The sequence below is a fragment of the Triticum aestivum genome, chromosome 6B, assembly GCF_018294505.1.
Source record: "Triticum aestivum cultivar Chinese Spring chromosome 6B, IWGSC CS RefSeq v2.1, whole genome shotgun sequence".
In the NCBI taxonomy this organism is placed as follows: domain Eukaryota; kingdom Viridiplantae; phylum Streptophyta; class Magnoliopsida; order Poales; family Poaceae; genus Triticum; species Triticum aestivum.
Window position 1 is genome coordinate 681,723,317 of NC_057810.1, and position 15,015 is coordinate 681,738,331.

The window sequence follows — 15,015 nt, forward strand, 5'->3', positions numbered from 1 at the left end:
CCTGGGGTTAGAAAATCACCAAACGTCAACTCTGGCAATCTTACCTTGGGCATCGGACCCTTCCAAGGCCACGACGAAATCCGGCGAAGCACCATCCGCCGGATCACCTCCTTGTGATCAGCTGCTGCCAGGCCATCCCTCGCCGGATCGGAAGCCGGCACCAAGTTCTCAACCACCCGTTGCAAATCATCTTCTTCGTAACCCTGATTCAACAAGTCGCAATTCAACGACAATGGCAATCCATCCAACTCCAGTGAACTCGGCGGAACCGCCGTGAACGGAGTCGACGGCGATACATCCTCTTCCTCACTGCCTTCCCCCTCGTCTCCCTCGTCAGCCAACGCCTAGAACCGGCCTCCCACCAGCCGATCAAGGGGCCGGCGGGCCGCCGGCGGCATCCCAGTGCTCGCCAAGGGAGTCGCCAAGGGAGTCGCCCCAAGGGAGTCGCCAAGGGCCTGTCTCTCCTGCGTATTCTAGGAAACGCCTAGTGGGTCGAGTGAAAGTGAACACACGGCACACAGCCAAAATAAGCCATCGCCTCCTTCATTCTCGTCAGGATCGTTCCTCTCCGCCGCCTACCGTTCCGATTCTTCTCTCAACCTCTCCTTTTCGGTTGTTTTCTCGTTGTTGCGCCATTGAGGATTCGTTTCGGGCCAGTATTGGCACATGAGAGAGGCCGGAGTTTGAGCATTGCTGGGGACCCGTGGCGAGAAGGAGAAACCTATGCTCGCATCGAGGGTGGTGTTGATGTCCTTGTGGTGTGCTGGCGCCGCCGCAGGCGGGACACACCGGCGGCTTACTGGATGAGATTTTCTTTAGCGCATAATCAAACATGAAGACTTGCATGAACGTCCACACCCTCAGGTGGATATATGGGTCAACCAAACATGTCGACTAGTAGTTTCATATAAAGCACTACTAAGAGCATTAACCGACCCCTACATCTCATTAGTGAAGTAAATTTGGCTTTTTACTCCACTAAGTTTGACCTAGCCGATCCCCGATACGGCTTAGTGGAGTAAATTTTTTACTCCATCCCTAAAAATCTGAGTATATCTACTCCATCTCTACTCCGCCGAGTAAAATCGGCGCCTCTTCTCCCCCGGCACCTCCGTCGGCGCGCCCATGCCCTCCCCCCCCCTCTGACGGCTGGACCTTGTGGCCGCCGGTCCCCGTGTCGCCATGCGCGCGGGTCGTCCTATGCGGGCTCTTCATTGAGCCGTCGTCACCTGTCGCCCGATCCGTCCGCCTCTGCGCCCCTACGCTGGTTCGAGGACTTCCTCGTCCTTTCTCCGCCCCGGCCGCCGACAAGGACCTACCTCGGGGTCCGGCAGTGGCACTTTGGAATATGGGTCGCCGAGATCAGGGATTGGGAGACCCACACCCGGCGGTGGCTTGGGACCTTCCGCACGACATAGCTTGCAACCATGGAGTACGACCGCTGGCAGGTCCGCTTCCACGGCGCGGCGGCTCAACTCAATTTCCCCTAGGCACACGTCTGGTCCACCTCGTTCCAATGGAGCCGGGGGTGGTGAACTCGGCTATGGCGCGGGAGAACCTCGAGGCGAGGGAGCGCGGCCTCGGCCTATATGGAAGAGCTCCGTCGGGAGCACCCGGAGCTCGTGGAGGCGGAGCAAATGATCTTTGCCGACGCCGGCGGCGAGGTTATCGTTATCTCCGACGACAAGGCCAAGGCGGCAAGGACGGCGGCACAGAGGGAGGCGAGGACGACGGCACGGAGGAAGGCGAGGTGGGCGGCGAGGACGAGGAGATCAATGTTGACGAGTGGAGGAGTGTCTTCCCCGACGATGGCATCAGGCCGGACCCGGCTTGCGGCACACCGTACCTGACGAGAAAGGATTGGCTCGACCTCCACTTCGACCGGAAGTAGTTTAGTTTAAATTTATGTTTTATGTTCGGTTGTGCAAAACTATCAATATTTATGTTTGAATGCATGCTACTTTTCGGTTCAAATTGCTTCGAATTTGATCAAATTAAAATTTACTCCGTTAAGTTTAGGGATCGGCTAGAAACGGCAAAAAAAATAGCGGAGTATGTATACTCCACTAAGGGTTTTACTCCTTTAACTGGAGAGCTTTTGCATTTGTTGTTCATCGCTCATAAATGACCTCCGCACTTTCAAATCCCTGCAACTTCTCCTTTTGTTTCATGTGAAGGCTGTGCGTAAAGCTCTCAAAGTTCCTACATGCAGGCTCCTGACTACCTGCTGGCAGGCACTTGCCCCAATGATTCTGCAGCGAGAATAATTGTTTAATAGCAAAAGAAAGTACTCCATCCGTCTAATAATAGTGTCAAAAAATGTCTTACATTATGAGACGGAGTGAGTAACTTATTAACATAGTTTCTATACTTTTGTCTAATGTGTGTAGAGAAGTTTGACTTGCCAAAGCTAGAGCTTTAATTAATTTGGAGACAAAGTAGTAGAAGAGAAATTTTTGGTTGTCAGTATTAAAAATATGACCACAATTGATTGCTTAGGGGCATCACCCGGGCCGATGCTTCCATAAAGAAATCGTAGAAAGTTGGTTACTGAACGACCAAATGAGATGGACGCTTGCAGGAGCTATCCAACACCAGAGAAAGATGACACTACCCTGGGCCCCTTTTATGTAGCGAGAAGGAATGTTTCCTTTACGGCCATGGCTGCTGATTGCACCAAGTGTCCAAGAGTCCAAGATAGTTCGTTGCCATCAACTCCACTTCACTGGCCCGCTCATAATGTCTGCATGGAGCAGGCATGAGACTTCGATCTGCCGAGAATTCCGTCGCACCTATCTTTGGTAATGCCTAATTGCCTCTGGTAATGTTTTGTTAGGTGTCCTAACCTTTATAATCACTAACATTAGGCCCTATTATTTGTGTCTAGCACGCCCGTGATTGCCGTGTATTATGCAATTCGGCATATACTTATATACACATAGTGTCCGGCTTTTGGTTAAGGATACGACCACGATTGTGGTAAAACACATAATACTACCTCCCTCCTGGTTTACTGCCCCTCGTATTTTGGATTATGATTTAACTAATAAAATATAAGTTATACCTAGCAAAAGTAATATCATTGAAAAACACATTAAATACAAATCCAACAATATAATTTTTAAAGTATTATAACATTTTATTAGTCAAATATGTGGTCAAACTTTGACTCAAAATACTGTTAGATGGACGCTTGATCTATTATCTCAGCCCTAAACCTAGACGGAGAGTAGTAGCATAACACAAGTGACTCTAATTGGATGGACGCTGAGTCGATCTATTATCTCCCTCCGTAAGTAATTAACTAACAAAGTTAACGACCTATCCAAAACCAGACGTAGATGCATGGCCCACATGACCCAGCCCTTTATTTCCATTGCGCTTTCATGCATCACACTTCCATCTTCGTGGTTGTAGGCATATGACGCAGAAAAGCTCACGTACCTGTATGTTATATCCTTGTTTATCTGTAAAGCTCACGTACTTGTATGTTATATCCTTGCACCAATGACTTTCTCGAGTGTGACATCGGGGGTGGCCCCAATTGGCATTCTGCCGCATGTATAAATCCTGTGTAGGCGCGACATTTCTTTCACAGGGCTGAGTAGACAGGTGAACAATCTACACGAGCTGACAATGGGAGTGGAGGCGGCGGCGCTCTGGGACATCCTGGCGAAGGCCGCCAACTTAGCGCAGATGTCCGGACTGCACGCCGTCATGCTCGTTGCCGTTGGCGTGAGCCTCCTGCGCATCCCGCAGAGCAAGCGGGAGTGTGCCAAGCTCGAGCGGTGCAGCCGCAGGCTCCACTCACTCTTGCAGTGGCCGACGGGGTGCGGGGCCGTACTGCTGTCCTCCGAGACGGGAGACCCCATTCTAAAGGCGCTCGTCGACGCGGCTGGACTCGTTGCCTCCTACAAGAAGAGCACGCTGTGGCACCGCGTTCGGAGGGGCAGGGGCATGGCGGCCCAGCTCCGTGACATGAAGGACGTCGTCGACTCCTACTGCGGCCTCCTGCTCTATGTCAACGCGCATCTCCTGCTACAACATGCAACTCACCATCCCCCGTCAGATACTACTACGTCTATGTATGGGTACGTACATGAACTTGAGAAGCAAACTAATTTAATAACAACATTCTAAAAAATTGATTTAATTACGTCTTTGATACCATCATGTTAATTTAATTGGCAACGCAGGATTCATGAGATGAATGAGAATGACCCATCACAGAGCCAAAGCTTACAACAAGCAGTAACCAATTGCACCAGAGTTCCAGGAACCCGTGGCATTCAAAGGCCCAATGACATTGGCGAGGGAGGGATAGGCAGTCCGAGAGGCGACACCGACCTAACTGTATGTGAAAGAAGCGTGGCTGCTTGATTAGTAATTTCCCATGACCATACAAGGTGTAAGCTGATCGATCATTGGTACCGGATTCTCAGTGCTTGCCTTTTCATTTGATGCAAGAGTGAAGAATTTACCATCTGTATATGTGTATGTGTATGTAAGCTTGAAAGATTTGTTTTTAAAGGTTTCTGGCGAGCTTTACTGATCAGTGATAATTTACAGTAACCCGCAAAAAGAAAAGCGATAATTTATAGTCTGTTAGCAGGGAAGAATGAAATCCGGAGAGTCTTCTCGCAAAACACACGAGTCTAAACGAGGAATGCTACATCTACAGACAATTACATAACGTTTATGGGCTGATGCCGATCTGGCAGATTTCAATTGGATTAAGTTGAAGGGAAGGGACCCACCCTGGTGAAATTCAGTGGGGCGATGGAGATTATTTAGGGAAGGGCCTGTAACCTTTTGTAGAAGGCCCGTAAATGTAGCATTTTTTAGTCTAAACCCTCCCGCACTACAAGCCATTGTAAGAGTTGCCTTGTTACTTTCCCTAGACCGATAATCAAATACTCTTACTGTTGTAGAAACAAGATAAATAAGGCGCACTCCTCATAGTAGATAACGACCGTGAGTCTTATGTGTTTCTCTAGTCTTGCAATGTTTTGTGACTGGGAAATGCTAACGAGATGTGTGTGAACATTTCCCGTTGATTGTCGGGTCTTGCGATCACTAATGTTACTTGTGATAAGAAGAAGGGGTGATCATTTTTACCATCCAATGTCGTTGTTTGCCTAGACTTAGATGAGCATGGCTAATAATATAGTCAGCTGCTGGCTAGCTATAGCATGTTGCAATGTCATATATATAGCCAATGTAATAACCAATATGTATAATAGTTAGCTACAAAGAGGTACTACCTTTTTTTAACATACGGTCCATCTTTCATTCTCAGGAAACTTCTTGAAGCGCGTGCGGCAGCTGACTGTAAATCTACAACCCACTTCTCTTCTCTTTAATATTCTCTTTTCCAACACAGTAAAAACATAATATTTAAATCCTTATAGCCTGCTTACATCATCTTGTTACACTTGCCCTTATAGTACTTCGGATACAACTAGTCAGTAAATTATCTAGACTTAGAAATAACAACGGTATAAAGGACAATATGTCATAATAAATGAGCCAGTCCTACCTCACGTCTCATAGTGTCGGTCATATGACTCTTCAGGCCAGTATTGGCACATGAGAGAGGCCGGAGTTTGAGCATTGCTGGAGACCGGTGGCGAGGAGGAGAAAGCTATGCTTGCATCGAGGGTGGTGTAGATGTCCTTGTGGTGTGCCGGCGCCGGCGCGTCGCCGGGGACTTGCGTGCAGTGGAGCACGCGGGACACACCGGCGGCTTCTCGGATGAGATTTTATTTTAGCGCATAATCAGACATGAAGACTTGCATGTATGTCCACAATCCACATCCTCAGGTGGATGGGTCAACCAAACATGTTGACCAGTAGTACCATATAACCAGAAGATTAGGACGCCAAATGTTGGCTAGAGATTGGTTGCATACCAATTTTCGTTGTCAATCTCACAAAAGGTTGTCAAATGTTAGCAACTTTTGATTTTGCTAAATATTGACAATGCCAAGCAAACCAATCAGCCTCTAGGTTCGTAAGGGTTCCCTTTACCTGGGGTTTTTTGAAAAAAAAATACGATTGCTGTAAAAATGACGCATGTGATTGGGGGAGGTCGTTGCCGGCATGCGATTTTTGTGTGGGTTTCGTATTTACATCGACTGTGATGTTGACTGTGTTCTAATCATGCGCCACGTACGTGTAATTGCCGGAGCTGCCACCATCGGCAACCCATCACTCCTCGGGGGCACCACCGCACCTCTTTCGCCCGAGCTGCACCAACCGCCTGCTCACACACCCTCGGTCCTGGCCGGCCGTACATACAAGGGAGAGGCGATCGAACAAGAAGACAACGCAGGCGATCATCGGGACAGCCGACCGACCAACAGTGGTGAATGGTAGAGAGGGACAATGCGACGGTCCTGGGCAAGAGGCAAATCGTTTTCGTTGGTTTTCTCTAGCTTCACGTCATCTCTGTTAAGGAGGTAATTTTCTCCTCTTCTTTCACTACCGGCGGCAACAATAGGTCGGCGTTCGAGGCCCTTGACGACGAGGGGCTGCACGGGAACAGCGACGCCGGGCCCTGAAGATCATTAACTGCGTGGACAACCACTCAGGCGCGCCTCTGCTAAGTCTGGGTTGCGTTGTGGATTGAGCTGCCACAACTCGTGGCTTGCTGTACATGGGTGGTTCTTCTTTCTTTTCGGCTTAGTTTACAAGGTGTGTTCTTTCTAATAGCGACACCCAGTTTTGCTGAGTGAATTGCAGAAAACCACCACATTTGGGGCTTCGTTTGCGGAAAACCATCGGGTCACTATTTTTTGCAAAGATCACTGCGGATTCGGTAAACTTGTTGCAAATAGCACTAATCGGGTGATTTGCTGCGTTTGATCACTTTCTGACAAGTGGGGCTGGACTGTAAGGTGCTGACTTGGCAAAACAATTGCATACACACCTCTGAATCTAAAAAACAAACTCAATCAGATCCCTGTGCACAAACTGCAAGGACCGAATCGATCAAACCCATCGGGATGCCGCGCCCTGGCCGGAGCTGTCACGCGTGGGAGGAGGGAGGCTGGTTCGCCGGGTGCTCGGCTGAGGGAGGTCGTCCCTCGCTGGCGCTCGTGGGCGGGATGGAGGATGGAAGGGGGGACGGCTGAGGGTGGGATACCTGCCACCGGCGAACCTACCGGGATCTCGAGACCCCATTCTAAAGGCGCTCGTCGACGCGGCTGGACTCGTTGCCTCCTACAAGAAGAGCACGCTGTGGCACCGCGTTCGGAGGGGCAGGGGCATGGCGGCCCAGCTCCGTGACATGAAGGACGTCGTCGACTCCTACTGCGGCCTCCTGCTCTATGTCAACGCGCATCTCCTGCTACAACATGCAACTCACCATCCCCCGTCAGATACTACTACGTCTATGTATGGGTACGTACATGAACTTGAGAAGCAAACTAATTTAATAACAACATTCTAAAAAATTGATTTAATTACGTCTTTGATACCATCATGTTAATTTAATTGGCAACGCAGGATTCATGAGATGAATGAGAATGACCCATCACAGAGCCAAAGCTTACAACAAGCAGTAACCAATTGCACCAGAGTTCCAGGAACCCGTGGCATTCAAAGGCCCAATGATATTGGCGAGGGAGGGATAGGCAGTCCGAGAGGCGACACCGACCTAACTGTATGTGAAAGAAGCGTGGCTGCTTGATTAGTAATTTCCCATGACCATACAAGGTGTAAGCTGATCGATCATTGGTACCGGATTCTCAGTGCTTGCCTTTTCATTTGCTGCAAGAGTGAAGAATTTGCCATCTGTATATGTGTATGTGTTTGTAAGCTTGGAAGATTTGTTTTTAAAGGTTTCTAGTGAGCTTTACTGATCAGGGATAATTTACAGTAACCCGCAAAAAGAAAAGCGAGATAATTTACAGTCTGTTAACAGGGAAGAATGAAATCCGAAGAGTATTCTCGCAAAACACACGAGTCTAAATGAGGAATGCTACATCTACAAACAATTACATGCTGATGCTGATCTGGAAGATTTCAATTGGATTAAGTTGGAGGGAAGGGACCCACCCCGGTGAAATTCAGGGGGGCGGTGGAGATTATTTAAGGAAGGGCATGCAACCTTTTGTAGAAGGCCCGTAAATGTAGCATTTTTTTAGTCTAAACCCTCCTGCATTACAAGCCATAGTAAATGTTGCCATGTTACTTTCCCTACAATAATGCTAAACATACAAAGAGCCACACGAAATTACACGCTGACTAGGATTTTTTTTTCTAACTAACCACTCCCCCCTGATTTTCATGGGGGTGGGCCCTTCTCCCCCTTAATCTCCAATCAAAACCCACCTATGTGTAAAATCCATGTAAACTTATGTATGTGTAGCATTACTCCTTTCCCTAGACCGATAATAAGGTACTCTTACTATTGTAGAAACAAGATAAATAAGGCGCACTCCTCATACTCCCTCCGTCTAGGTGAGTAAGTCATCTTAGGCTGTGCATCGTGATCAAGGAGGAGGGGAAAACGAGAGATATTAATGTTTATTTACTACTTAATAGTATTGCATGGAATGAACTAACCACTGCATTTCGTGTTTGATAGTCTCAAGTCATTAAAACAATGCACACCCCTCATCTCTTATTGGTTGATATGTCAAGAAACAAGAAACAAGGTAGAAGTTAATGCACCGCGCCTAAGTGTTTTGAGATTATTTGGTTTTCGTAAGATGACTTACACACCTAAACGGAGGGAGTAGTAGATAACGACCGTGAGTGTTATGTGTTTCTCTAGTCTTGCAATTGTGAGTGGGAAATGCTAACGAGATGTGTGTGAACATTTCCCGTTGCTTGTCGGGTCTTGCAATCACTGATGTTACTTGTGATAAGAAGAAGGGGTGAACAATTTTACCATCCAATGTTGTTGTTTGTCTAGACTTTGATGAGCATGGTTAATAATATAGCCAACTGCTGGATATAGCATGTTGCCATGTCATATATATAGCCAATGTAATAGTTAATATGTATAATAGTTAACTACAAAGAGGTACTACTTTTTTTAACATATAGTCCATCTTTCATTCTCAGAAAGCTTCTTAGAGCGCGTGCTGCAGCTGACTATAAATCTACAATTCGCTTCTTTTCACTTTAATGTTCTCTCTTCCAACTCAGTAAACACATAATATTTAAATCCTTATAGCCTGCTTACATCATCTTGTTACACTTGTTCTTATAGTACTTTGGATATAACTAGTCAGTAAATTATCTAGACTTAGAAATAACAAATAGTATAAAGCACAATATGTCATAATAAATGAGCCTGTCCTACCTCTCGTCTCATAGTGTCGGTCATATGACTCTTCAGGCCAGTATTGGCACATGAGAGAGGTCGGAGTTTGAGCATTGCTGGAGACCGGTGACGAGGATGAGAAAGCTAAGCTCGCATCGAGGGTGGTGTTGATGTTCTTGTCGTGTGCCAGCGCCGGCGCGCGGCTGGGATCCTATTTAGGCGCACCTATTTTGGCTATTAATGGCGCACTATAGGTGCACCACTATTATAAAGCCACTACCAATAAATAATAATGGCGCACGCCTGGTGCACCACTGTTAATCAACATAACAGTGGCGCACCACCTGGTGCGCCATTACTATCCCAGACACTAATGGCGCAGCTAAAGTGCGCCATTACTAGGCCCAGAAGTGCGTCACTGTTGTTACTCCAAGGGGCCATGTGTACCTTTTGCTCTGGGTTACTAATGGCGCACTTTTAGATAATGCGCCACTGGTGTGTTTATTTCTGTGCGCCACTAAAGTGCAATATGGTGCGCCACGACTATGAATATTAGGAATTTTTTTTTGCTTTTCTGATATTTGCATAGTTACAAAATACATTACAACACAGAATATAAACAACACAACATATAAACAACAGATTTGTCGAATACAATAGAAGATTAGTCTCTGAATACAATTCATCATATTAGCCTCCGAATTCGAAATACCGAACAAAGTTAGAACATTACAAGTCTCGAGACCGCGAGTAGCGAGTTTGTCTTCACATTACAGGTCGATATCTAAACTACCATCACATAGAAGAGGGTTGCGGTCACGATGAGCATCGTCGCGATGAAACTGATCTTCATCCGGTTCCTCCTCCGCTCCCTCCTCTCTCCCGCTAGATAGCGCGTGTATCTAGCTTCCGCCTCCGCCCTAGTGGTGTACCCTTTGTAACTGTTACCGCTGAAACGGTGAACCTGTCTCCGGCACTCCTCCCAGTCGTCGTAGACTCCGGGAATCTCACCCTTGTACATGACATATGATGGCATCTCTATGCACTAGACAAACAAAATGTTAGTAGCAATTCACAATAATATATAAGTATGCAACAAAAGGATCGGAAGAGAAAAGTAACACATTAATATCACGATTCATGGTCCTACTAATAAATAGCATCGATTACATATAAGTTGAACGACTGTCCAAACTAAAGAGACATACAAGTTCATTAAAGTTTAATTACAACATGAGCTAATCGATATTTCAGAACTACATAGCATCAATATTTTCAACTCGACTCAGGGACCGGAGCGTGGATGAAGCCGCCGTCTTTCGTGATGGTCATGAATGTGTGGTCGTTGTCAGCCTGCATTTGTAGCGTTGTTTCTATTTCACTGTTGGACGGTTGATATTTGAGGTAGAACTGCCCCGAGGTACGAAGGACATCTTGATAGATGATTTTCGCAAACTCCGACTGGATGCGAAAGAATTCTTGTCTGATGTCCTCGTCCTGGATTGCCGACAAGCGTGCGGCCCATTCTTTGAGATTATTTGGTAGCATAAGGTGATTTTGGTCCCGTACGATCGCCCGCATGTGATGGAGGGCGTAGTAAGAATCCTTCTGACTGCCAGGCGGCTGCTTGACGCAGGGAAACGTCGTTACATGGGTGAACACGTGCTAGTCGTACCTACAAATTGGCCTCCTGAAGGTGCCTCCAGATTTGGCGTAGGGGAGAGCATCATCAAGAACTTTCTTGATATTTGTGTAGTCTTTCTTCGACTGACGGTCCGAGTTGAAATACGTGGCCATGGAATATTTTGGGCTTAGGATGGATGAGTGTGCAATGTGTGTCACTGCACAAAACACGAAATATTAGAAAAAAAGAACGACCGAAATCTAAGAAATCATATGTTACGGGGAGGTGAGGGGATGACTTACTCGGAAAAGTAAGGCACGAGGAAGATATCCTTATCTGGGTTCACTAGAATGACGCCTTCGAGGTATGAACTCGCGACTTGCCGGTCTCCAGTGCTGCCCAAGATCTTGGCACGCATGTAGAAGGGGTCGACTATCACGATGTTCGGGGTCTTGTCTCTAATGATCCGCATCTCCATACTGAGCGAAAATAGCCGAATGAAGGTGTAGTGCAGCGGATAAAGGTTAAACATAGCGAAGATGTTATCAAACTGCAGGATGATCATACGCCCGATGGTGCTATCGACAAAGTCCTTGCCCTCTGGCACCTTGGCCACGGAAACCGGGTATGGCACATCATTCTCGGAGAGACGCCGCTTCTCCATAGAAAGAACACAGTCATGCAGACTCTGCATAGCACCGGTTGCAGCATTGAGCAGATTAGTCGGTAGCATCGGCCTACCTGCCACATGCACCCTCCTCGAGATATCCTTAGGTATTGGTGGCCGTCCTGAGCACGGATCGTACTCGATGCCGGCTAGCTCGCACCCTTGTTATTTTTTCTTTTTCGTCCCTTCTGCTTCTTCTACTGTAATGGGATCGAGTTCTGCTCAGAGACCACCTTCTTGAGTGTGTTGGGGCTGATAATATTTTGCACCTCAGCTATTTGAGTCTCGGTGAAGGCGGCAGCTGGAGACGTCTCCTGAGAACTGAACGCCAGACGACGCCTGTTGCAATTGGGTTCCTCCGCGGTACCAGCTAGATCGCGATCATCTTTTGCAGGGTTGGGTTCTTGAGAAGGAGGCCCCAAGAATTTGTCACCATACCCATGTTCGTTGATGTACTTATCGACGTTGGAAAATGTACCGTTGTTGTCATACGGATCCTGTGCCATATGCATGTCCGGATCAGCTGACGACGGTAGCATTGCGGCGATCTTACCATGGCTTGGCGCCGGCACGACTGACAGTGTTGTCTGTGGGGTGGTGTCCCCCGCCCCCAAACGAATCTGGCTGTTTGGAAAAAGCATGGACCAGTTTAAGCAGACGCTAAGGGTCATCACATCATATTTGTCGGCCCCAGGGGGTCGATATGGAGGTAACAAGTCGTCGCAGCCCCGCAGCACCCGAACCAGTTGAACCCTATACACGGTGGGTGGCATCGGATTACCGTGGAACATGCAGTTGCCCGGTTCAACAATTTTGGCCTTGGCCACATCGATCAACTCACCGTCCACGAAGTGCAGGAGAGTGCATGGAACGTTGGTGGCGCCCTGCGAAAACATGTAGGGCGTCAGGGGTGCCCAGTCAAAGGCAAGGAGATGAAGTCATCGGCCGAGGCTTAGTTACCGTGATGGCGTCGAGCTCGGCTAATGTCGAGGAACCGCCAACGGCGGGCGTGCAAGTGACGGAGGGGCCGTGATACGTCTCCAACGTATCTATAATTGATGAAGCATTCATGCTATTTTATTATATGTTTTGAATGATTACGGTCTTTATTATACACTTTTATAATACTTTTGGGACTAACCTATTAACCGGAGGCCCAGCCCATATTGCTGTTTTATTGCCTGTTTTAGTATTTCGAAGAAAAGGAATATCAAACGGAGTCCAAACGGAATGAAACCTTCAGGTGCGTGATTTTTAGGAAGAATATGATTCGGGAGACTTGGAGTTCACGTTAGAAGAGCATCGAGGAAGCCACAAGATAGGGGGGCGCGCCCTACCCTCTCGTGGGCCCCTCGAGGCTCCCCTGACCGACTTCTTTCGCCTATATAAGCCTACGTACCCTAAAAACATCGAAACAGAAGATAGATCGGGAGTTCCGCCGCCGCAAGCCTCTGTGGCCACCAAAAACCTCTCGGGAGCCCGTTCCGGCACCCTGCCGGAGGGGGGATCCCTCACCGGTGGCCATCTTCATCATCCCGGCGCTATCCATGACGAGGAGGGAGTAGTTTACCCTCAGGGCTGAGGGTATGTACCAGTAGCTATGTGTTTGATCCCTCTCTCTCTCGCTCTTTCGCGCGCGTGTTCTCTCTATGGCACGATTTTGATGTATCGCGAGCTTTGCTATTATAGTTGGATCTTATGATGTTTCTATCCCTCTACTCTCTTGTGATGAATTGAGTTTTCCTCTTGAAGTTATCTTATCGGATTGAGTCTTTAAGGATTTGAGAACACTTGATGTATGTATTGTCGTGCTTATCTGTGGTGACAATGGGATATTCACGTGATCCACTTGATGTATGTTTTGGTGATCAACTTGAGGGTTCCGTGACCTTGGGAATCTATGCATAGGGGTTGGCACACGTTTTCGTCTTGACTCTCCGGTAGAAACTTTGGGGCACTCTTTGGAGTACTTTGTGTTGGTTGAATAGATGAATCTGAGATTGTGTGATGCATATCATATAATCATGCCCACAGATACTTGAGGTGACAATGGAGTATCTAGGTGACATTAGGGTTTTGGTTGATTTGTGTCTTAAGGTGTTATTCTAGTATGAACTCTATGATAGACTGAGCAGAAATAATAGCTTCATGTTATTTTACTACGAACTCTTGAATAGATAGGACAGAAAGAATAACTTTGAGGTGGTTTTGTACCCTACCATAATCTCTTCGTTTGTTCTCCGCTATTAGTGGCTTTGGAGTGACACTTTGTTGCATGTTGAGGGATTATTATATGATCTATCTATGTTATTATTGTTGAGAGAACTTGCACTAGTGAAAGTATGAACCCTATGCCTTGTTTCCTACCATTGCAATACCGTTTACGCTCACTTTTATCGCTTGCTACCTTGCTGTTTTTATAATTTCAGATTACAAATACCTTTATCTACCATCCATATTGCACTTGTATCACCATCTCTTCGCCGAACTAGTGCACCTATACAATTTGCCATTGTATTGGGTGTGTAGGGGACACAAGAGACTCTTTGTTATTTGGTTGCAGGGTTGCTTGAGAGAGACCATCTTCATCCTACGCCTCCCACGAATTGATAAACCTTAGGTCATCCACTTGAGGGAAATTTGCTACTGTCCTACAAACCTGTGCACTTGCAGGCCCAACAACATCTACAAGAAGAAGGTTGTGTAGTAGACATCAGGCCGCTTGCTGCCGGGGTGTCGGCCAGCGTATTCTTCCCACACCCGGGTGCATTAAGCTCCAATGTCGGCGCCGACACCGGAGACTGCTACGTCTTGAGCTTGCGTTGGTTTTCCTCGAAGAGGAAAGGGTGATGCAGCAAAGTGTAGCGTAAGTATTTCCCTCAGTTTTGAGAACCAAGGTATCAATCCAGTAGGAGGCTCCTCAAAAGTCCCACGTGTTGGGGAACGTAGCAGAAATAAAAAAATTCTACGCATCACCAAGATCAATCTATGGAGTAATCTAGCAACGAGGGGAAGGAGAGTGCATCTACATACCCTTGTAGATCGCAAAGCGGAAGCGTTCAAGTGAACAGGGTTGATGGAGTCGTACTCGTCGTGATCCAAATCACCGATGATCCTAGCACCGAATGGACGGCACCTCCGCGTTCAACACATGTATGGTTGGGAGAGACATCTCCTCCTTCTTGATCTAGCAAGGGAAGGAGAGGTTTATGGAGATCCAGCAGCACGACGGCGTGGTGGTGGAAGTAGCGGGATCCCGGCAGGGCTTCGCCAAGCGCAAGCGGGGAGGAAGAGGTGTCACCGGAGGGAGGGAGGCACCAGGGACTAAGGTGCGGCTGCCCTCCCTCCCCTCCACTATATATAGGGGCCTAGGGGGGCGCCGGCCCCCTTGTAGATCTCATCTAGGGAGGGGGGCGGCTGCCCTAGGGGTGGCTTGGCCCCCAAGCC